At 38.8% G+C, this 24,774-nt stretch overlaps 1 protein-coding gene and 1 long non-coding RNA gene across 3 annotated transcripts in view; one reads left to right on the top strand and one right to left on the bottom strand.

Moving 5' to 3' along the window:
* Window positions 1-22,663, bottom strand: part of LOC123390802 — a 30,257-nt gene extending 7,594 nt beyond the window's left edge. Inside the window, exon 1 of the long non-coding RNA XR_006605415.1 lies at window positions 22,432-22,663. This is a non-coding gene — a long non-coding RNA (uncharacterized LOC123390802). The remainder of the gene's footprint in view (window positions 1-22,431) is intronic.
* TENM2 (teneurin transmembrane protein 2) overlaps window positions 1-24,774 on the top strand; it is a 1,128,378-nt gene that overhangs the window by 57,284 nt on the left and 1,046,320 nt on the right. The window lies entirely within an intron of this gene.

The raw sequence follows: 24,774 nt of genomic DNA, 5'->3' as shown, positions 1-24,774 counted from the left end.
TTCCCTCACTTGGAAAGTTGACACCAAGGCCCTACTCACAGGTGCCACATCCAAGTCTTCACTAATTCCTTCAGCCAGAATTGACTGTGTGCTTTCTACCTTCGTAATTCTTATTTCTGGTTGCTTTTATAGCACTTATCACCTTGTGCTGTAATTGTTCAGTCTGCATGTTGCATGTTTATCTGCCCAGCTGGACCATGCATTCTTCCAAGGACATAACCCATGTCAAATTCACCTTTGTATTTTTAGGGTCATATGTGCTGCTTTGGTACAAGGTAGCTACTAAATAAACATTGCCTAAATGAATGAACAACTAAACATACCCTCGTGACCTTGGTTTATTCCCTTGCCTTAGTAAGAGTAGTTTTGTCCTTCAGAAATGCTGTTATTAAGCCTGATGGTCCTGGTCTGTTCCTCTAGACCCTGTGCCAGTACACATTTTTAAGGTCATAAAACCTTCTCTAACTCGCTAGAATAGGTACTCTTTTCCCTAGGCACTCATTGCTCAGTTTTGTTCTTTCTTCCCTCATTTTAACTAGTTTTGTGAGGGCTCCAACTATGCCTTGTTGATCTCACCTGCACCCAGAACCCAGTAAAGTGGCTGGAATATAGGAGACTCCAGGGAGTGTGGAATAATGGCAGGTTGAGGGAGCATGCCCTAGGCTGGGGGAGTGCTCTGGCCTGGGGCAGCCTAGTCTGAGAAGCTGGCTGAATCTATCCCTGGTACCCCCAGCTCTCCACTTCTTTCCTGGGACCCTTTCCAAAGATCTTCAGAGTCCCACTTTCCACTGACTCTCCAGGCCATATTAGACATAGAGAATGCCATTAAGAGGCTACCACCATAGCTCAAGCAAAATATGACGAAACCCCAAACTAAGCAGTAGTGCAAGAGCAAGGTGGAGATGCTGAATGGGAGAGGTTTCGTGGGAAAGCGAATCTCTAAATTGACCAATTTGGAATATTGAGCTTCAGGCTCTGGGACGAAAGTGACCTGTGTTTGAATCCCAGTTTTGTTTTGTTTTTTTTTAAAGATTTTATTTATTTATTTGACAGACAGGGATCACAAGTAGGCAGAGAGGCAGGCAGAGAGAGAGGAGGAAGCAGGCTCCCCGCTGAGCAGAGAGCCCGACGTGGGACTCGATCCCAGGACCCTGAGATCATGACCCGAGCTGAAGGCAGCGGCTTAACCCACTGAGCCACCCAGGCGCCCCTGAATCCCAGTTTTGATACAGATCTTGTACTGTAACTTCTTGAGTCTTGGTTTCCTTTTCTGTAAAATGGAAAGAATAAATTAATAGGAGTATTTAATGAGTCAATACATGTAAGTTAGCACAGTGCTTGGAATATGGGCAGTAGTCAAGATCTAGAACTCTGTAGGGTAACTCCAATAAACTGTCAGTGCATACTGGGCTCAGGCCATGTCCTGTACACAAAACCTATGTGCTGTTTTTTATCTACAAATTTACACAGAGGTGGGTAGGAAAAGCTGACCACACTAGAAGAATCCTTTGATCATATGTCAGCTAGTATTTATTACCAAGGGAATATCCAGTGCAGACTCTCATGTGGCTGGAGTTCATAAAAGATAGTGACCGGTGTTGTACAACCTGGACAGCACTTACACTCCATATCTGTGTGGTAGTCAGAGAGCTGAAGTTTAACAATTAGTTGAAATATGGGCAATAAAAGGAAGGATCTGGGACCTTAGTAGAAGTTTCTTGTGTGTAAGGTTCATTGTATATTATGGCATATTGCTATAGGCATTTATCTCTTAAGGCTAAGCAGTGTAAATTCAATTAGATGGCTAGGGCACAGCTAATAACTGAGTTATTTGAACCTAGTGTACAAACAGTCACCCCATGCGAAGAATGACCCAGGAATTTTAATGGGCTGATACAGACGTAGAAATACAGATCAATGTGTGTATATGTGTGTGCTTTTATAATCTGCAGATGGTGCTGCTAATGAAGAGATTTCCTAAACATCTTAGTTTGGGCAGACGAAAATAATAGTAGCTAACACATGTAGTGATGACTCTGTGCCAGGCCTAGTTCTGAGTGCATTTACATTTATTAAACTCTGTCATCCTCACGACAGCATGTGGTAGGTACTGTAATGATTCATAATTTGCAGATGAGCTAACTGAGGCACAGAGAGGTTAGGGCATTCACAAGGACCCATGTGACCTCAAGACACTGTGGCTTCCAAGGTTATGCTCTCCGCCAGATGTCATTGGCAATACTGATTCCTGTTTCCAATCTGGAAAACTGTGCCTGCAGCCTGCCAGGGTTAGTGCAGCCAGGGTTAGCCAGGTGGGACCACACCCAGGCCTTGTGTGTCTCCTGCCACACACTGTCCAAGGAGTGACAGTGATTCAGTCAATCCTGTGCTGAGTTTTTATCACCACCTTTCTTGGGATACCCACACATTCCAAATGCTAGTCCCATCCTCTTATTTGCTCAGACAAGTAGATTTGTCACTTGAAACAATCTTTTAATTGTTTATTTTCCTCTGGCTTCTTTCCAGGGCTTTGTAGCAAATGCTAAATGCTGTTTAAAAAATGTTTTTCTTCTTGTGGAATAGGTTAGCATGTGTGTTGGTTAACTGTTACATTTTGAACTTCCCACTTGGTAACTGACAGCCAGTAATTAAGCATAACTTGAACTCTGACTATGTCTGCATGTAGTTCTGTACCTTGTCACCAAATTTCTATCAAATATTCTCTGTGAAAACAGCATACGACAAAATGCTTCCTGGCCCAACAGTATCTCAGTGTGGTTAGGTTAAATCACTGATGAAGGGTTAGATATCTAGAAATTCTCTTACTATGTTACAAATATTTTTATTTCTTCTTGAAAACACAGTTTTTATATAATGTATCAATTACTTATTTTCCTTAGGGACTCAAAAACTCTAATCAAGGAATAGAAGGTGAAGAGAATGATACTTCTTGAAATACCTACTACATGCCAACCGTGGGCTAATTGTTTTCCTGACTGTAGAATGGGGTAATGTACCTTCTGCCTGGCTGTAGTGACACTCCTGATTGAGAACCTGTGTCTTAGCACCTTTGACAGAGCATATGACTCTGACTTGGGGATTTGTGTCAGATGCCACTGTGATTCTTAGGCTACAATCTCACTGATCCGGCACTACAGGGAATGGTACAGGCCAGCCAACTCTTTTGTTAGAGGAACCACATCCCCCAGAGAGTCACTGAGACCCTCTAGAGTAGCACTGATAAATAGCATTTCATAGTTCTGAACCAACAGAGAAATAAAAAGGTAAGGAATATCACCCTACTTACTAATAAAACTGATATTAGAAAAAAGAATTGGAAAAACATGCCCTGCTAGGACATAGACAGAATTTGGAACCCCACAAAAATGTCATAGGGGGAAGAAGTACCAAACCCCTCTTTTTTAAAATTTTAGTTTCTTGTCATTATTGTTATTTTAACAAAAAGTAAAAAATCTTATACAGCTTGATAACATTTTATATGTGTATGTCCTTGTGTAGCCACCTCCTAGATAGAGCACTTTCCCAACATCCCAGAAGGTTCCCTCCTGAAGGTAAAGCCTTTTCGGACCTCTATCACCACACACACAGTTTGGACAGACCCTTTCAAACATTATGATCTCAAGAAACAAAGTAGCACTGTGCATTTTGTGAGAAGCTTGCTTTGGTGAGAGAGAAAAAGAAAGGCAGGCGGTGGGAGAGAAAGCAAGAGGGAGAGAGAGAGAGATAAAAACAGGAGCGGGAGAAAGGGACAGAAAAGTTCCTTTAAAATTCACCAAGCGGATTGAGTCCCTCTAGCCTCCCCTGAGAAGAATTTGGGGGATGGGAGGTTGTCACATTTGGCCAGGCAAGTTATGCTAATAGATCACCCTTCACTTGGGAAGAAATACCAGGACTGGAGAAGTCGACCCTACATAGATATGTGAATCCCTAGAGATACATGGTGCTATAAAAATATGCACAAAATATCAAAGGATTAACATGATACATCTTCCAGGAGTATCAATTTTACTCAATAAGTTGGGGGGAATATTATTTTAATACTAACACAAATATGGAGATATTTATGGAGCAGAATATAAAATTCACATGAATTTTTAAAACAAAACATAATACTTTAAAGCTTTTTTAAGCTAGCTTTGGGCTGCTCTGGGCTAAGCCCCCAGATCCCCCAGAGGTATATGTTCTTCCTGCTGCCTAGAGTAACTTCAGTGGAAAAAGTCTGGAAGCTCTCCTAGGACCCTGAGCATGAAACCTTTGTTAAAGCGCCGGCATGAACTTGGCAGTGCAAGCAGACTGAAAAGCAGGTAAGAGAGGGATACAGAATCAGGGGGAGATCGTTATCAGAGAGTCACATGGCCCAGGAGGCAGATACACAGCAAAGCCACAAATGGGTAAACTGACCAGTGGTTGGGGTGCCTGAGTGGCTCAGTGGGTTAAAGCCTCTGCCTTCGGCTCAGGTCATGATCGCAGGGTCCTGGGATCGAGCCACACATCATGCTCTCTGCTCAGCGGGGAGCCTGCTTCCCACCCCTCACTCTGCCTGCCTCTCTGCCTACTTGTGATCTCTCTCTGTCAAATAAATAAATAAAATATTAAAAAAAACAACAACAACAAAACTGACCAGTGGCCAGGAAATAGGGAAAGGAACAGAGGATGAAAGAGAACATAAAGCCTAAAGAGAGAGACTGGCCAAGATAACAAGGGAAGGGAGAAGGACTTAAAGATCAGGACTGAGGCAGAAACCGGCATCCTGGTCTGTCTCCTGCTTTTATGGTCTGGAGAGCCTTCCACACAACTCTGCCTGGCTCTGTCAGGGATCCTTTCTGAGGGAGAAGGTCACGTGGATGGTGGGATTCTGCATGCCCAACGGTGGTGCTTACTATCCTTTCCTGGCAGTTTAGTTTATGTATGCCTGCCTGGTGGTCATATCCGGCCACTCCATAGAATAGAGGAGAGGAGATAAGAATCCCGATCCTGTCAAGTGGGACTTGCTGCATAAAGTTGAAACACAGGTACCTGTGTGGTAGGTATGGCTGCCAGGTGTTTTTATTACAGATGCAGGGGATTGGGTAAGCTGGAAGTCCGGTGCATTGTTTAAAGGCACTCAGATGGAAAAACAAAAGAAGAAAAACAAAACAAACAAACCTGGCTGGCTAGCCAGCTCAGCTTTTCTGCAGTATTTGGTTTGCCAGACTTCAGTTTTGTCACCCTATCTTCTCTAACAAAACTTTTTCCCTGTAATATCAACAGATAGGTTTGTTGTTGTGTTTTGTTTTGTTTTGTCCCCTAATCATCAATGGGAGCCATGCTATTATTCAATCTCCCAGAAAGAGAAGTCAAACCCAGAAATTATGTAATTTTCCAAGGCCAAAAAACCCATAAAAGTTAGGAACAAATTAGAAACAAGGGTCTTTTTTTTTTTTTCAGAAGTTTTAAATTGTGATATATACTTTAGAGCTTCCAAACCTCTCAAGAATGTTTACTACAGACCATAAAAGTAGAAAGCCATGATCCTCTGCAGAAATGTGTTTGCAGAATATTTATCCATTGAATAGTTATCAAATATAATAGTGCTATTTAACAAAATACAGTGACAACTTTGCTATTTTAAATAATATGTTTCAAAATAAACAATAACAGCAAAGCGGGGCCTCTTGAAAGTCAAGAGAAGAAATGGTTATTGATTTGGAAAAAAATAATTGCTTTAACAGCAGAAACATTTTAATATGAAACCTAAAAAGAAACTGTCAGCTGATGTGGTCAAAGACTCATTAATAGACAAATATTGGACAGCTTTTTCACTAACTGTTATCTTGGTGACATCACTTTATATAATGAATTTTGATTTTTTTTTGGCATATGTGTACAAAATCCAATGAAACACTGAAAGGAAAAAATGATAAAAATTAGTGAAGGTGAATGATTTCTCTAACGAGGTGATTGTTCATAGCTTTCATTATTAGCAGTAGATTTTTTTACAACTTACGCTTGTTAGGTTCTACTTCTTGTTTTATTTTTCTGAGAACTCTGTCATGAATGCTGACTTCTTTCAGCAAGTGGAGAGCTTTCAAAATGCCTCTCAAACCGGAATCCGATTCTAAGCCTGACCTGACCGATGGTGCATATTTCTTTGACTTAGAAGTTAGAGACCTATCATCATTCAACTTTCTTTGACCCCTTTTCCCACTGTTTTAATAGCCGAACTCAGATTTCTTTGCCTACTACCTTTGCGAGCTCAGTTGAAGAAAGTAGTATCTTTTAAGTACATACGTCCTCGCCTGATTTCCGGCTTTTGGTAGCTAGAATATAAGTATAATGGTCTAACTCCACTAGCCACAGAAGCCTCTGAACTGAGTTTAAAACCCTATACAAAAAATTACCTCTCTCCTGGAAGTGAAGTCACATAGGAAAAACATTATTGTACCCTCACACTTGTGAACAATTCTATTGTTAACGATGGCATATTAAGCTGGTAGCCTTATTCATTAATACAAAATACAGCAGAGTGCATTTTCAAGTGTGTGCAGCGAATTGCATACACACTGCACATTATTGTCATCAGTGCTGTGCTGAGGGAATTTAGCAAAAACTCTTTAGAGGCACCCCATAATGGTTGTCTGTAATTGTTTCAAAATTGGTTTTCTGGGGTTTAGAGCTCGGTTTTTATTATTGTTGTTATTTATTAATCTCATTCTATGATTGTCACAACTGATCCTGGCTTTGCTAACACTTTCAAAACACAAACACTATATGATTTCATATCATCAAATAATTTCAGTACTACACTTCACCTTTAACTGAGTAGAACCCTCATACACTTTTGAGCTATTAGCAGAATTCCTTAAATTTGACATAGGGTTATAGGTCCACTGAGAGCAAATGTTCGCCAATAAATAGAAAATGCCACTCTATCTCATTTATCAAAGTTCTCTGCTTGCTCCCTCCCTCCCTCCCTTTCTCTCTTTCTCTCTTTCTTTCTTTCTTTCTTTCTTCCTGTTAGGTAAGTCCCTATAGCCTTGGTTTTTAAAAGATAAAGAAACAGATGGCATGCATTTTCACAATTCTTACAGAAGCATTAAATGAACTTGGTTATTTATCCTGGTTCACGGAGATTACTGTAAAGCACAGGGTTAAAAAAAATGGATTTTATTTCTAGTTTATTTCTAGTGTTTTATGTTAGTACATAAGAGTTTTCCATTTGTTTAAAGAATTTTTATTTTTAAGTTATCTCTACACCCTACATTGGACTTGAACTTAGAACCCTGAGATCAAGAATCATATGCTGTACCAACTGAGTAAGCCAGGTACCCCAAGGATTTTCCACTTGGTTTTTTTTTTTTTTTTTTAAGATTTTATTTATTTATTTGACAGACAGAGATCACAAGTAGGCAGAAAGGCAGGCAGAGAGAGGGGGGAAACAGTCTCCCTGCTGAGCAGAAAGCCCAACGCAGGGCTCAATCCCAGGGTCCTGGGATCATTACCTGAGCTGAAGGCAGAGGCTTTAATCCACTGAGCCACCCAGGTGCCCCAGGATTTTCCACTTTTAATGAGCTTCCAACTTCATATCCCATCCCAGTCATTAATGTATTACACAAATATGGACAACTTTTAAGCTCTGTAGTTGATGGAAGAGGGTGATTAACCTTTAAATGTATTTATTATATTTTATGTTTTAAAAGCTTGCCCTTAAACCAGTATTTTCTAAATTTAGGTCCTTAAGAACTACTTAAAATATTTATCAGATCTGCACATCAATCCAACTGAGCTATTATTATTCAATGTGTGCCTCTCTCTCATTCCTCCTCACTGTGGTTTGAACCTTAGTGGTCCAACTAATCAACACGTTGCTGCCATTGCTCTAGTCCCCAGCCTTGGTCCTCAGGAGAGGAGCCCCAGTTGTCTGCCAGGCATCGACACTAATAGAATGGATGAGAAGTAACAGAATTGCCATTGGTTTGGGTTCTTGGTACTGACTGTGAATAAGCCAGTGGAAGTAACTGGAACACGATGGTCAGAAACCCTCACGGATAGAGCTGTGTTAATAAATTCTATTAATCCCCACACCTCCAGCTTTTTTTTTTTTTTTTTCTTGTCCAGATTTCTCTCTAGCCCTGTCTTTGGGTTGGAGTTAATTAAGAGCCGATGTTGCCCCACCCCTATTTCTTGTTCATTTCCATGTTGCTTTTTTCATTGTAGTGGGAAAGGGGTCCTGCTACTAAGATGACCAAGTGTGGTACCTACTCAGTGAATACTTAGGGAGCCTTCCTTCTCTCTGATCAGATTTCATCTGAATTCTTAGCTCATCCCAACCTCATTGTGGGCAGTTCTCCTCCTTATATTGTGTTCTTCATCCCAGAGTGTTGGATATGTTTCTCTTTTATATGTTTCTCTCAGTTTTCTGACTGGATTAGTCTTGCTGGGCTACTGTAACAAAGCACCACAGACTGAGTAGGTTAAACAACAGATAGTTCGCACAGTTTTGGAGGCTAGAAAATGCAAGATCAGGGTGCTAGTTGATTTGGTTCTTGAGGGTCCTCTTTTAAGTTTTCGTTAGGTCACTGTCTATCTTATGTCCTCACATGGCAAACTGAAAGGATCTCTCTTTTCCTCTACTTATAAAGCTGCTAATCCCATCATGCAGGTGCTACCCTCATGAAATCATCTAACCCTAACCCTAACCCTCCAAATAACGTCACTGCACTGGATATTAGAACTTAAACACAAGAATCTGGGGAGGAGAAAACAGTTCAGTCCATAGCACTGACCTCCTCTGTCTTCTTGATTTTAACTAATCTTGATCTCTTCCCATACCCCTTTTCAGCATTACTTAGTGCTTTTATTAAAATCAATTCACTTCTTTTTACCTAAAATACTTCTAAAAGGAAATTTTATGCTGGTACCATAAGTAGAATACCAATATCATTTGTCATAAATAAAAGGTGAATTCATAAGTATGAAACTATGGGGACCAAAAAACATGTGAATCCTTTTCTTACTCTGGCATAGCATACTGGGGGAACACTAGTGAATAAAGAAAACAGGTGCATGTTCTAAATTTAGGAATTGCCCCAGGTGTCCCAGATGGGTTACTGATATAGCTCGATAGTTGGCTCAAGCCATGAGGTTTTTGTAAGACTATAGTAAAGACCTTAATCTAGTTGAGAACATCTCTGGAGTAGGGAAAATGAGGAAGAATTGTGATTCATATTAATTCCATCATTTTTTCTTTCTGAGTTCATATTTATAGTTGTGAGTAATATATATTTGTTTCTTGATATGAGCTATAATGGCTACTGGCTTGTTAACTTTAATTGGTGGAATTGTGATCATTTAGGCTATTAACAGAAACTAGTCATGTGTTTTCAAAGAAACTGGTATAAATTAGAATCTTTCATTAAAGACCAATCAGCCATTTTCACATTTCAAAATTTGATGCCATTGCTTTCTTGATGGGGTAGCAAACTGGCCAGAAAATTCATCTAATCCATTTTCTAAGGGTACGAGTCAAGAAAGTAGAACTCTATTCATATTAATGGCTTAAAATATTTATATTATCAATTCTGGAATAACTACTTCAAGAGTAAGATTATAAAGTGATTTAGCCAATGTTGCTTGAAAGTTAGACAAGGGAAGCAGCAGCACAGTTAGCTTCATTACTGTCTGTTCGCATCTCTAATGTTTGCTTTCAAAGATACAGAAAAGAATCAAAGAAGTGTTTATCTAAAAAAGAATCAGAGAGGCATCTGGCCGTAGGTAAAATGGCATATCTTGTGTCTCTAAGAACAAGATACAGCACTTAAAAGATAATGAAAAAAATTCATGATTTTTTTTTTTTTTAAATTGACGCAGAACTATTTTCTTAATGAAGCTCAGCAGTGACCCAGGGCTGGCATGATAGACAGGGAATGCAGTGACTTCCTGGAAATGAGTTGATGTTTATATAAAAGACAACTTGGTTGGTTGCAAGAACCTTGAAATAGTCGTAGACCAATGTCTTATAAATCCCATCTGCCACCTCGAAACTCTGATCTCAGGCAAGGCTTTGAACCTCACTGAGCCTCAGTTTTTTCATCCCTGACCATACTTGTATGGCCAATGGCTGTGATCCATTGTGCACACTTACTTTCCCTTTTTCACTTCTGCTATATCTGATCTGCTTTTAAGTGTCAACATTTCCTCAGTCGATACCCAGAGGAAGACAATAAGAATTAAAATAGTTTTCCTATATTGTAGTTGTTTTGAAAGAAGGGTTTATAGAATATCTTTTATATGTGTGAAAGTCTGTTTTTCTGTGATCTCTATACCCTCAAATTGTATGATACATAGATCTGCATCTGGGTGTATAACCAAATGTCAAAAAGAGTTTAGGGCATAAAGCTCTGAACTTCAAACAAATTCATAAACTTCTGGACATATACGCTTCCTTGTTGTCCATAATAATCTTGGTAAAATAAATTTTGGAGGCTTTCTGTCATATATATATATATATATATATACTTATATATATATTTATATATAAGAAACACTTTTCCCTGAGTTAAGTCAGTCACCACCTAATGTTAGTGTATTATTTTTTGTCAAACAGAAAATTTTTATTGAAATGTTCTCTCTAATTCTTTATGTAATAATTTATCCTCTGCGTGATCTATAAAAGATTAAATGCAACTGACATAATGAGCTTTTCCAACAGAAGATACAACTATGAAAAACAGTGATTCAGGGTGAGAGAAATCTGAGACTGCAAAGTCAAAACCAGGGATGGTGATGACCTCAGAAATGCCATTGACTGCTTTCTTCACAGTTGGTTCTGTATTGCTGTTACTGGTCAGAAGGAAACATGCTTGTCACTTTCACAGATATTCTTACATTTCATTCCAACACTAGCATCATGAAAAGCATTTCATTCTTTCTTTCCCACAGATGATGAGACTTTTTTTTTTTTTAAAGATTTTATTTGACAGAGAGAGACAGAAGAGAGGGAACACAAGCAGGGGGAGTGGGAGGGGGAGAAGCAGGCTTCCTGCTGAGCTGGGAGCCCAGTGTGGGGTTCCATCACAGGACCCTGGAATGATGACCTGCGCCGAAGGCAGATGCTTAACGACAGAGCCACCCAGGTGCCCCAAGACACTTAGATTTATGAAGTTTGAATGACTTGCCTCAAGTTTCTCAGCTAAAACTTGGCAAAATTCTAAATTGAATATAATGCTAATTCCAATGCTGATTTGACATTTGATACACATGTCTACACATTATCTGATTACCATTAATTCACTCTTTATTTGCCCTCTTCACTCCACAGCTAATACCTGCCCCTTACACCATGGTTCCCTTAGGTAGTTTTAGGTTTTTAATAGCTGGGGCTAAATTCACATTAAAAAATTCTCAGATTTTGCCTGAGACATAAAATGTATAGTATTATCTGGAGAATACTGGGGAGTTTTGTAATAAAAAAAAATACTTTTTATAGAATCTAATACAGGGTGGGGAGTGTGACAGGCATGCTGACAGAACTGCTATTGGGCTCTTATAAATCAGAGTGAGTGTCCCCAGCTCTGCTTTTTAATTGTTCAGCCAGGCACCTTCTGATTTCTTTAACAATCAGGTGACTGAGGGCATAGTGGCACCACATGGGAGCAGGATATGTATGGGCAGTGGGAATGCTTTAAAAATGCTTGTTATCAATGGCTTAATAAAGAATAAATACAAGCACTTAAAATCAGCATTCAAGCTTTGTGCTGTGCCTGCTATTAAACACAGGTGGATTGTAGAGGGCATCAGGGCAGGACTGGGATGTAGAACTTGGCAGCAGTATCTCCTTCCGTATTTACTTTGGGACACTTGTTTTGTTTTCTGTCTCCTTCAGTTTCGGCGTAACATAGTTTGTAGATTTTTCCATTCACTTGATTCAGACTGTCTTTAGAATTTGTATCAACCAGATTCTCCCCGTGTGGAAATGTGATCAGGAGGGAAGGGAAACCACACACTGCGATTTGCATCGTGCATACACAGCTCTATTTTTATTGTATATCCGTCAATGGGAATTAATTGCTAATTATCCAAACATTTCTATGATAATATTTCAAGCTCTCTTGTAACAGATGTGGCCTAAACAATATTTGGAAGAGAGTAGATGGTATTGTGTTTCTTGATGGGATTGACTGGGTAGGGTTTTAAAATTTTTTTCACCATTTTTTATCTTAGAAAGAAAAATGGTTATCATTCTTTTGCAATGTTTGTTAAATATTCATACTGACCAGAGTAATTATGCACTGACTATATTAGCAAACATATAACTCTGTCAACTTTAAGAAGTTGGGGAAATTACATTAAATAGGTTGTGGATAATACATTCAGTTATATGCTTGTACAGACATATAGCTTATTTAAATAACCGTCACCATACTGCATTTACAGTCATCGGCAATGACCAACTTCTCTTACTTCTGGACTCTTGTGCTGAATTGTTCTTTTTTATTGTGTTAGATGTCTGTCCTTCAGTGTCTGAATATCGCTTTTTCATTTCCCCTTTATGAATGCTAATAATATACTGGATAGAGCAGTGGCTATTTTTAGTAATTCAGCATTTCTTTATATTTATACTGTGAACAAACTTGAGAGAGTTTAGCTCTGATTAAAACAGATCATTCTCTTCTTTTTAAAAAAGAATAATGTGGGACTGATACATAGCGAGGACAAAAGGAATTTGATGGGCACAGTGTCAAAGCTTAATTGTGTCAATAATTATTTGTGTCTTAGTGCCAAGTTTTTAATGAGGAGTACTCACTTGTGTGTAATCATGATCAATGACAAGTAGTTAAAATATCTTCATGAAGTGGCGAAAGGAGGGGGGGAACAATGTTAACACTGCCTAGAGTTCCTCATATATTAGCACATCTGAGCTCCATGAGCAGAGTTAGTATTAAAGCACTGAAAGCCCCGTAAGCATGTTGCTGTGGGTGTTTAGATACATGTGTTTATGTAAGATTCTCCCTATGCATTCTAAGCTTGTCATGGCCTCTTTGAGGGAAGGTCTCTTTCCGATTTGCTGGCAAAGTGGACACTCCTGTCCAGAAACCTAGTCCTACCTATGTATACTTCCACTGCTATGCTAGCGTAATTGTTCTTCCCTTTGTGTGTTTGCACTTTCTAAGTCATTAGGATTTGTCACCCATCATTCTGAGAACCTTTGCTCCATTTTATTTAATGTCCTGCCCCTTTCTAAGTGTCTTACTGTTAACTTTTACCCATACTTTTCAGCTAGCAAATCTGAGTGGCCCACACTGCAGTAAGTCTTGTAGAGAAGGAATGAAGGAAGACACAGGATTCTGGAGCACCAGTGGAAAGACTGAGCTCCACACTGGTCCAGATACCTGTATCCCATCTCTGCAAGGTGTGATGTCAAGTGTAGGATGCTGCAGTCATGCGGCAGAAGCCCAGAAACCTGCTCCCTTAAACATTTGTCCATACTCGGTTTGTTGCTGTCCTTGTAAGCTTCAGTTATGTGTATCAACTAGCCTCAAATTGTGAATGAGGGAAATCCAAGTTAGTGTAGTCCAGTGGTACTTACAGGCATTGAACGAACTGTTACTTACTGATGAGCATGATGAGGCTTAGATATGACGTGGATATGTGTAATTGAGATAATAGCTAGAAAATCGTTTGCTTGGCAATAATGTGCAAACAGAAACACAATTTATGGATTTTCCTAATTGTGTTTGCTTTCACCTAGAATTCAAAATTAGCAGTAGTGGGAAATCATTAATGGTTTTTGTATGCCTTACTGCCGTTTGGTGGAATGCCTGTATTTTATGTCCTTTGTTATAATTTCATTCAGTGTGTTTTTTTCCTTTGTGAATATTTTCTGGAGCTGGAAATCAGCATCTTAGATATTGTGGGATTAAAAGGAAAAAAATATTCACTTCATTTGGTATCTTAACAGTGAACTCTTTCCTGTATGAATATTCACTGAGGGGGGAAAAAAAAACCCACACCAACCACGAAATGGTTGCTAGTAGCAGATTTTGAGTAGGCCTTAACCACTGAGTGGAAGTCTGGAGACTTGCTGACATTTTGAAAATAGTTTTTAGAACAAAATGTCAGATGATGGGAGCTTTACATCATGCAAGAGTAACGTGTGCAGCTGATGCTAACGAAGCCGATTCTTACAAAGCCATGTGAGGATGGATGACCACTATGCTTTTAAAAGAACCAAATATACCCACATATATATATTCAACACTTCACATTTCACACATGCTTTGCTTTGCCTCGCTTATATATGAGCCACAGTTGAGCGACACCTTTGTGGACCAATGCAGTGCAGTCAAACGAGCGTTATTTTTAAAAGGGAGCCATTGATGATGAGACGTCATTACATATTCCAACTTTGAACCAATGGCACTGCCGCCCTTCTGGGATCACTCATCAAGGCAGCTGTGCTGTATTCACATTGAAATTAGGAGATTTTTAAAACCCAAGCAGCTGTATTATTCATACTTAAAATAAAAGCTTAGTTTCCCCAAATGGGTGTGACGTAAACATCTCATTAAATATTTTTAATTTTGAAAAAAAAAATATTTTAAATGGCAATGACTACACTGGTGGTGGCAGCAGTTTGCATTCCAGTGTGAGCTTGGGGGAGGCTCTCTCTACTTTCCTGCTGCGGTGGAGTGTACTCTTGCTCCTAGCCTGGGGGAGAGGGGTGAAATTCCTTGCTGCAGATGGCAAGGGATTTGGAGACATGGCCTGCAGTTTCCAGCTATTATTTGACAAGTTTTGATTAGGTTAACTGTTGTCTTAGAAGGAAACGCAGGTGCTTTGTTCTGGCCCCTCTTCATTCTCTTGAGTTAGAATCAATGTGTAATAAGCTATGTCTAAAAAGGGTAAGTCTAGAAAGTTGCTGTTCTCTTAGGTTATTTTTTGGTTTCTCTCCTCAATGAATTAGGTAGTGTAATGTACAGGTCATGATTTCCAAACAGTTAACACTCCCAGGAAGGAGACTCAGATCCCATAGACTGAGAGATCAAGGGGATCCCTTAGGACCTCCTCTCTTTCCTGATACTTTTGCAAGGAAATTGCTTACTTGTCCCCCACCCATCCAGCTATATGCTAATAATTAAATAGAGGTGGCAGAGATGACTTTTGTACCTTAATTCAAGAGCAGCCTATTTGCCCAGTCATCGGTTAAGAAAGCATCGCCACTGGCAATATTCATTTTCTAGCACTGCTGTAAAAAGTCATCACAAGCTTAGTGATTTAAATAACACAAATATCTTCTCTTACAGTTCTGGAGGTTGCAAGTCCAAAATGAGTCTCAGAGAGTTAAATTCCAAGTGTAACCAGAGCAGTTTCCATTTGGAGTTTTCATAGGAGACTCTGTTCCTTGGTTCTTCAACTTGTAAGAGCTGTGGCCATTCTTTGCCTCTTGGCCGCATGATTCCCACCTTTGCTTCCTCTACAGCAGTTTAACGTCTTCTCTAGAACCTCCCTCTGCCTCCCTCTTATAAGGACTCTTGTGCTTTTGAGCCCACTGGGAAGAGCCATGACCATCTCCCCATCTCCTCATCCTTAATCACATCTGCAACGTCCCTTTTATCACATACAATAGCATGCTCAGTGCTGAGGATTTAGACACGGACATTTTCAGGAGACCACTCTCCAGCCTACCACAGGGTATCAACTATGGAGCGAGTTGGATCTGGACATGAATTCTTCTTCTTCTTCTTTTTCTTTTAATTTAAATTCAATTGGCTAACCTATAGTACATCGTTAGTTTTAGAGGTAGTGTTCAGTGATTCATCCATTGGGTATAGCACACAGTGCTCATCATATCGTGAGCCCTCCTTAATGCCCACTACCTACTTATCCTTTCTCCCCACCTGCCCTACCTTATGCAACCCTCAGTTTGTTTCCCAGAGTCAAAGCATATTTATTTTTAAATTAACAATGCAAGATATCACAGTAGTTTCAATAGTTTCATGTTTACTACTACTTCCTGCCTGATTTCTGCTAGAACAGTTCATCTTTCTTTGATATGAGGTGTTCTTTTACTTTTATATAAAATGTTAATTCTAAAAAAACCCAACAGAGTACTCTTCCCTTCCCCCCGCCACCCCTCTTCCATTTGTCAAGTTGTTCTTTTTTGTCTTGTCTTTTTTTTTTTTTAAAGTAAGCTCTAGGCCCAACATGGGGCTCTAACTCACAACCCTGAGATGAAAAGTCACATGCCGGGATGTGAATTCTAACTTTGCCAAATGCTGTCTGTATAGCCTTGGGAAAGTTATTCTCCCAGTGTTTCACCTCTGCAGTGGAGATAATACTGCCAGCCCTGCAGATAATGTATGTAAAACAAGAGGCTTTTCATAGTAGATGTTCCACAAATTTAATCTACCCCCCAACCTCCAAGAACTAAATGGAGAAGTGAAAAATTCTCTATCAGGTTCTATCAGGCCAAGTTATCAGTCAATAGAAATGGCTAGTCTTTTATTGTTCCTTTGGTGGACTAGGTAGTTAAAGAAGTATTAATGCACATAGAGGGTTTAAGGCATAAGTATTCATACACAGAGGTGGTTTAAGGGATTTTTTCTTTATTAGTGCTACCCCGAATCAGGGCATTATCTCAGTGCACCTCCCTGCATTGGGTCAAGCACACTAGTGATTTTTGACAGATTCTTTCTGTCACCCAGCTGCCTTGTGTCACGGGATGCCAATGGCACTGAAAATCCTATGACTGTTTCTGCCCCTGTTGAGAACAATAGCCATTTGAATTTGATTTGCCCATCTTCTGGGAAGACAGTCAAAGTTCCTCTTCAGTACCAAGCTGACAATAGGCACCCCTTGTACTCTTTACAGCTCGTTCACCTATTATTATGATGATGTCATTATTCACATTATTGCTCTCATCATTATTATTATTATCTGGTGACCTCTGTCCTGGGGTGGAACTCCCCGTGACAGATGGGAGCTTCATTTATCGGACTGCTTTATGCTGCACAATTCCCCTGCCATTCTGAGTTTATATTGAGACGGGCTGCTTTTCGAACAAAGGCAGCCTGATCACAATTTGTCAGTGTACTTGGTAGCTATATATCACCAAAGCTCTCTGCCAGTCCTTCTGGGACCCAATTATTTATGGAGCTGACAATATGGGCTAACTTGTCTTGTTATGAATGCCACTATTGCAATGAAAGCTTTGCTATCTTGAATGGTAAGGCAACAGGAGTTGTGGTTGGTCAGAAATTCCATTAACTAAGAGTTAATTCACATTGCCCCAGGTGATCTCTTGATGCACCAAGTGAGTTGATGAGATCCGCGGGAAGGTTCCATTTTCATATTCTTCTCCATTCAGACTTGGGAGATCTCTCTATAACTTTAGTTTCTGTGACTTCTGTGTAAAACAGGTTTGTTTTTTTAAGTTTGGACATAACCTTTCTTCTGAGTACACTATGGACACAGTTTACCAAGTACTGTGGGGAGTGGAAATGAAATGAAAGACTTGGGCTCTCTCTGTAAAGAGATTATAATTGAATAAGGGAACAATCCAACTCGAATCTATATTTACCAAAGCAGATGATAGAGAAATAAATATCAGTCGCGTCCAGCCCGACTGCCTCAAGCCTGAAAATGGACTCTAATGCCCGAATGCCATTCCAGTGAAGTGACTCCTTTATTCTCCGATATCCTTCACTAACTCTTGTGTCACACTGATTTGAAATCAAATCCCTCATCTCTGCTTTTAAGATGCCTCAAAAGAACACTGAAGAGAAAGGAAACTAATTAAACCTAAAGGAAATGAAAGTTAAAAAGAAAAAAAGACATGCACAAGGAAGAGATAAACAGAAAAATGGAATAGTCATCATTAATATAAAATATAGAGTATTATTCTTAAGAGACTAGATGGTACACTTGTGGCATTACGAGGAATGGATGAACCCATTTTTGGTGATACATCATTTGAGTTAGATTTTTTTGACTTAGTGGCTTGGCAGAACCCAAGTATAACATCTGTATTTCGAATATAGAGCATATTTATAGACACACCTTTTCCTAAAACATGTGCTTCCACAACTTTGGTTGTACACAGAATTATTTTTATCCCTTTCTCTTTTATTAAAATAGTCTTTGAACTAGGCATAGTGCTTAAAAGATTAGATCTTATAGGGAAACATAACATATTGTATTTAAATATGCTAATCTCTTAGAGGAAATGAAGGATCTGAGCCTGCTCATTAAGAAATAAATTAATTCATCACTATTGCATTCATCATCAATCATCATCCAGTTGTGTCCAGTTTTCAATTAAGTTTTTCCAAACTGCTTTGTGCTTCTACCAAAAGAACTGATTATCTCTGATGATGATTTTTTGTGGGTATTCGGATGTTGATGGCAGTTGAATTGGCATAAACATGCTGAATGTCTTTTTTATTCAAGTGGTTAAGCAGTAGCTGTTCAGTGCATACAAATACATTATGATGACAAGTAAAAAATTCTTACTTTTTAAGATGTATTTAGTGGCCAAATATCCAGCTCCTCGGACCTACAGGAAGTAGTACATGAGCAAAGCTAATGCCAACATACACGTCGAACATTTATAATACACCCCTTGTCCGTGAATTCATTCATGCATCATTCGCTGAAATGATATTTACTAAAAACCTGTATGTATCTAGTACCGTGCCAGGTGCTGGATGTACGAGTCAGTAAATGCAGTTGACATTACTCTTGCCCTGATGGTGCTTCCGATCCATTTTATTAGAATTTCCTTGTTCTAAGACACATTTTTACTAGAAAGCATGTTATCAATTTTAGTGACTATGTACACACTCTCCCTTGGGTTGTTTTTTAAAATGAACACCAGAAGCCTCGATGACTTCTCCAGTGACCCTTCGGGTATATACAGGCCTCCTCACTCTTGGAGTTAATGAGCATTGCATGCCAGAGGAGAATAATTTCTGACTATCTCTTTAAGGTTTTCATGCAGAATGAGGATGTATGAAAATGACTCACCATGCCTGCCACTTATCTCTAGATTCCTATAACATGAAGATGATCACAATCTGCCATCGTGCTGTTAAAATGATGCATAACCCTACCAGCACTCTGAAATGATCGAGTATTATTGCAGCTTCTTACAAGTTGGGCACTGAGATAATTTGGCTAGTGTTGGAGAAAGAATGTTCCACAACCCCTGTGGCTCACCCTTCATTGAATAAATATGGCATGCTGCTGCTTTTGTTCTACTTGTGTATGGAGGAGCAATTAATGTGTCAAAAAAGAAAAATCACAAAAATGTGCAGACTTTTTTCCCCTATGATAATTGCACAACTCTGTTCAATCTGCCTTAAAATTATTGTACAACATTACAGGATGTTGTTATCTCTGAAATATTAGATAACTTGTAGTTGGCATTGCATTTCTTATTGTGGTTTCATGAATTCTGTGTCCATTAAGGATCTCACATTGGGTTTATGTATTTCTTTAAAAATGCCACTGGGCTACCAGTGTTTACATAGACACCTTGATGTTTTTTTTTTTAATATAGTTTAAATGAATCATTAAAAAAATGCAAACATCTGTAGATTTTAGATAAGAGATAGAATCATGAATATGACCAAAGTGCTGCAAGTCTTGCTTTCTAATCAATTATTTTCCTGATACTCAAGTGCATTCTTAGATTCATGAAATCTTTATGATGAGACAGGAATCAAAGATTATTTCTCCTACTGCTAGTATCAGAGGGATGAAAAAGGGGAAAAAAAAGGAATTTAAAGTTTTTCTTCGCCATGGTGTTTGTGAATGTAGTCCAAACAACTCAATTAATTTAATATTCTTTACCGTAGTAAGTGCTCAATGAATATGGGTGAATTGAATGAATAAATAAACTAAAATCTCAACAGTAAAACTTATCACTAAGCTTAGAAGGAACTTAGTCCCTGACAAATATTCAACTAATTCACTAACTTCATTATTTTAAAATGAAAATGAGTATTTTCATTTCAACCTGTTGAATTGTATCTACGTATTTTTCCTTTCTCTTTCTAGATTATAAGCGCCATCAAACTTGTCCTGTTTACCCCTGGATCTAGTGCCCAGGGCAGTCTGACACAGTCAGGTCTTTATTATGTATCTAGTAGATTTTTCAGCCAGAAATATGACCTCGTGTGTTTCTGAAAAATGTACATGTTCAAAATGACTAGATAATGCTTCTGCTTCTACATTGTATTATGTGGGAAATTTTAAAGAACAGTGTGTGTTGTCTGTAATCTTGAACACGTTGACGGAGTATATATAGATAGTCCCAACAACACAGACCTGATTCTCAGTCCCCTACCCAGATCACATAGCCCCTCCATACCCTGTCTTTGTCAGCTTCCCCCTCTGTGTGGATCACCTGTCATGCTCTCCGGAGCCCTTTTCTCCTGTCCCCACAAGCAAATATCTACTAATTCTTGAAGACTCAACTCAAATCAGTTCCTCGTTCGGAAAACCTTCCTTACCTCTCCTTCCAACCCTCCTCAGTCTACTCTTTCCACATTTTTGCTTCCATCTGTGATTATCTGTGTACTAATTGCATTGGCTGTGATGATCTGTGTGTGTGCCAGTCTCTTCCACTTAGACCTGTGAGGATCTTTCGGGCAAGGGTTGTGTTTGATTGACTGCCTTAGCTCCAATGCCTATTAGAGTGCATGGCACAAGGCAGCTATTGTCAATGCTGTAGGAGAGGAAGGGAAGATAGGGAAGGGAGGGAGGGAAGAAGGAGGAGGAAACACTCAAAATTGCAATGACTATGATAAAGAAGTCTCCAGTGGAGAACAACCATACATTAGAAAAGGGAGGGGAAAACATACAGGATTTAAAAAAATATTACTCTAGGCATTATATTTCTCTATATGATATATGATATGTTCATTTCCTTCTATCTTCTCTTGGGCATGCTCATTTCTGATCTTGCCTGCCCCCCCCTCCCTTTCCTTGGGCAGCCTTTACCACAAAATCTCAATGCACTTTAATGGTCACCTATATGGTTAAACTAGTGGCACAGTCTTAATTTCTGCTATTAGGATTGTTAAAAGCTTGCTTCTGACAGTTCAGAGAAAAATCATCATTACAGGGGGGAAATTATTGCAATGTAACAAGCTTAAATATTCAAGCTTGGGTTCAATTAAATTTAATTAGAGTATCATCTTGTTTTCAAAACACATCTTAGGGCCAGCATAGTGTTCTGGTCCTTAGAATTTCAAGTTTCTAGGAACTGACTTCTCTGAGCTCTCACCATCCTAGCTGATAGTTACACAGTGCTCACTGTGCTGGCAATTCCTCTAAGTGCTTAACATGAGCAACTCATGTAATTCCCACAGCAACCCAATTAAATATAGTTTCTGTCTTTTGTAGACAGGGAAACTGAGGCAAATAGCGGTTATGTGATTTGTTCAGGGTCCTACATCTTATCTGAGGTTTAGTTGAAATTCTAACTTGGGTAGTTTAGATTTCAGACTACGCTGTAGAACCTCTCACAGGTTTTATTCTGCGTCGGGATGATGTAAAGTCCTTTCAGGGCAATGTTTATAAGTACAATTATGTGTAATATAATAAGCCAATATAGTATGGTTAAAATGTGGTTTCCAGGAAAATGATGGGGTGAGCCTGGCCACAGAAACACACGATTTAATATAATTATCAGAATAGTCTTTGCAAATTGGTGATAATCTTCCCCAAAACTCACTTCAGTGTAATTCAAGGTCTATCAGGTGGCTGAACGAGTTCTATAACATAGATATCCTTGGAGTTTCTCCTGGTTTATTTTCCTAATCTATGGATTTAAAGTTTATTTTAGTGAATCCCTCCTCCAATAGGGATCACTAAGTATTGGAAAATCTTTCATTCCTAGAAAGCAGACTGGGAGGATGAAGAGCAATAAAGGAGATCTTGGGAATCTATGCCAAGTAGAGATCAATTAAAAATGCAAAGTAAGGGAATTTCTGGACAGTATTTTATTTTTCATTTGGGGAAGTTTTATGAACATGCCTGCTTTCAACAAGATGTCCACTGAGTAAAGTGAGGCATAGTAGTAGGTAAATAAGTAGTGACCATGTGATGCTCTTTAGCTCTTAATATCTACTTTTTACCTACACAACACTTCTGTCACCAAATGCACACAATTGTCTCATTCTCTCTAGATGCAAACCGAAGTATTACAACTTAATTCAATTCTGACACTAACCGTCTTGGAGTTAGCACAGAACCCATAGGTGAAGGAGTCCATCCCACAAGATTGCACCTCGCTGCAGATGCCAGTGGCATTTCTGGGTCTTCCGTATTTCTGACTGAGGAGTTATTAATTAGGGAATTTGAACAATCCCTCTGATAATTTGCTAGAACAGCACACAGAACTCAGGAAAACAGTTTACTTACTATTGCTCGATTGTCATAGAGGATACAGCTCAAGAACAGCCCAATGGAAGAGATGTATAGAAGAAGATACATGAGTTAGGGCAGAGTTTCCAGATATGTCACCTTCCCAGCACTTCCGTATGTTCACCAACCAGGAAGTTCTCCAAACCCTGTTGCTAAAGGTTTTTATGGAGATTCCATTACACATGCCTGCCTGACTGATTAAATTACGTCATTTATGATTGAACTCCAATCTCCAGCCACTCCCTCCTCCAGTTCAAAGAGGAGTTGGAATCCTGTGGTCAGTTCCCTTGGCAACCAGCCCCACCCCATCCTTAAAGACTTTCCAGAAATCACCTCATTAACATAAACCGGTAGTTGCAAGGGCTTGCAGTGATTAACAAAAGCTATTCCACTCACCCTTATCACTTGGGAAATTCCAAGGGTTTTTGAAGCTCTGGGCCAGGAACTGAGGACAAAGACCAAATATAAATTTCTTTTTATATCACAATGGTACAGCAACATTTGGCATTTATGACTTCAGAGGATAATTTGGGGGAGAGTGGAGGAGCAGAACACGTGTTCTGAATCTGCTACCTAAGGCCCATTTAGGAGTATAAGCTAAAACAGCCAGCTCTTTTCTTTTTCTTCAAAAATGTACCTCAAACCCTTTGGTAATATGTGGTTTTCCACTCTGTGGGAGGTCGATAAATCCCTGTTGACTCTCTTTACATTCAGCAGCTCCAAGTAAAAGAGAAAGACACCATGTCCTTCCAGGCATCACACATGCTATGGCTTTTTCTCATGCTCCATTTAGATGCCTAATAGTTAAGCCGGTGTAGTGTGTGAGGCTCAATTTTGAAACATTGGCAGAGGCACTTGTATACAACATTTGCTACTTTTTGTTGAGGAAATAATCACATTGGAAAAGCAAGACACTATACATGCTCTCAAGCTGTTCTGATTTCTACTTATTTATGTACCATGACCTCTTTTTTTTTTTTTTTTTTTAATTCCAAGGAAACTTACATGGAATGGGGCGGAAATTGTATTATGAAGTTTATTCACTTTTAAGAACCTGAATAAGTGAAGTCTTGGCGACAGCATAACTCAACTTCAAATATCATTATGATAATAATTTTGTCTACATTTGCATGCATGTGGTTCAGACCTGCTTGCGAATTTGTCTAGAGATTTGTTGTATGAAAGACTTTATGTCACAGTAATGTGAAAGCTAATAGGAAGGAGTTTCTTGCTTCTCAAACTGGGAATTATATTTCAGTTTCAGTTTTATGGGTCCAAAATAGGGGTTCGGCTTTAATATAGGCCCAGAAATTTTTCAGCTGTTTATATAGTGTTTAAGTGAAAAGAAATCTCTCAAACACTGTCCATGTTAAGGATATGTGTGTTAGACATTTCTAGAGATGTCTGAAAAAGTCCCAGCACTAATAATGTGTCCTAGTTACCAGAGATTAGTTTACCTTCTCTTGGGAATATTTAGTGACTTGGACTGCATTGGAGTATAATTATTTTAAATGATCTGGACATCACAACAGATGCATACATAGATGTATTCCTTTTCTACAATATATATATTTTTAACACATCAAAATTGGGATCAGTTTGACTCTAAGAAGGAAGATAGAAGAGTTTTCTTTTTGGTGTTTATTAGACATTTATTAAATAATGAAATAAATGTTTAATCCTCTTTCCCAATTTGTAAAATACCTTAAATTTTTTTTGTTGAAATTAATGCAATTATCAGACTTTACAGAAATTTATCACTTTTCCCCATATTCATATTTTCATCTTTTCTGTGTTACATTCTTAGTTTGTACTTTTAACTTTATAATATCACCAAATAGTGTTTCTGCCACTGCTGTAGAAACTGTAACAAATTCAGTCCAACGTGAAATCAATAAAAGCTGCTTTCATCTCAGTGAAATACAAGGGCCAGGTCTCTTTGTGCATGAAATGAGACTGAGTGCTGAATTTCTTGTGGAGATGAATATTTCTGTTTATATTGTCCAGACCGGCATAGCCTGCCAATAATCAATTGATCTAAAGCTAAATGATAAAGATGACAAATGGATCTGTTCTTGTGTCTACATGCTGAAGAATAGGGCCTTTGTTTTGTATGTGAAAATTATACTTATTGAAGTGAAATAAGCCAGTGACAGATTTTTGTTTGGAACATATATTTAAAAACATGTGAGCAGTTTGCATGTGCTGAAAATATTTATACTTTTGTACTTTACTGGTGGCTCATGAACCACACAGGTAATTATAGAATTGACCACACCTCTCCATTGCCTTGTAAAGTCATGCAGTTTGGTATGAATCTGGACATGTGAATGAAGGAAA

The sequence above is a fragment of the Mustela putorius genome, unplaced genomic scaffold (genome assembly GCF_011764305.1).
Source record: "Mustela putorius furo isolate JIRA1106 unplaced genomic scaffold, ASM1176430v1.1 tig00000145_pilon_pilon_pilon, whole genome shotgun sequence".
Taxonomy (NCBI): Eukaryota; Metazoa; Chordata; class Mammalia; order Carnivora; family Mustelidae; genus Mustela; species Mustela putorius.
Note: the sequence above shows the minus strand (reverse complement) of the source record. Positions and strands in the feature narration are given on the sequence as shown.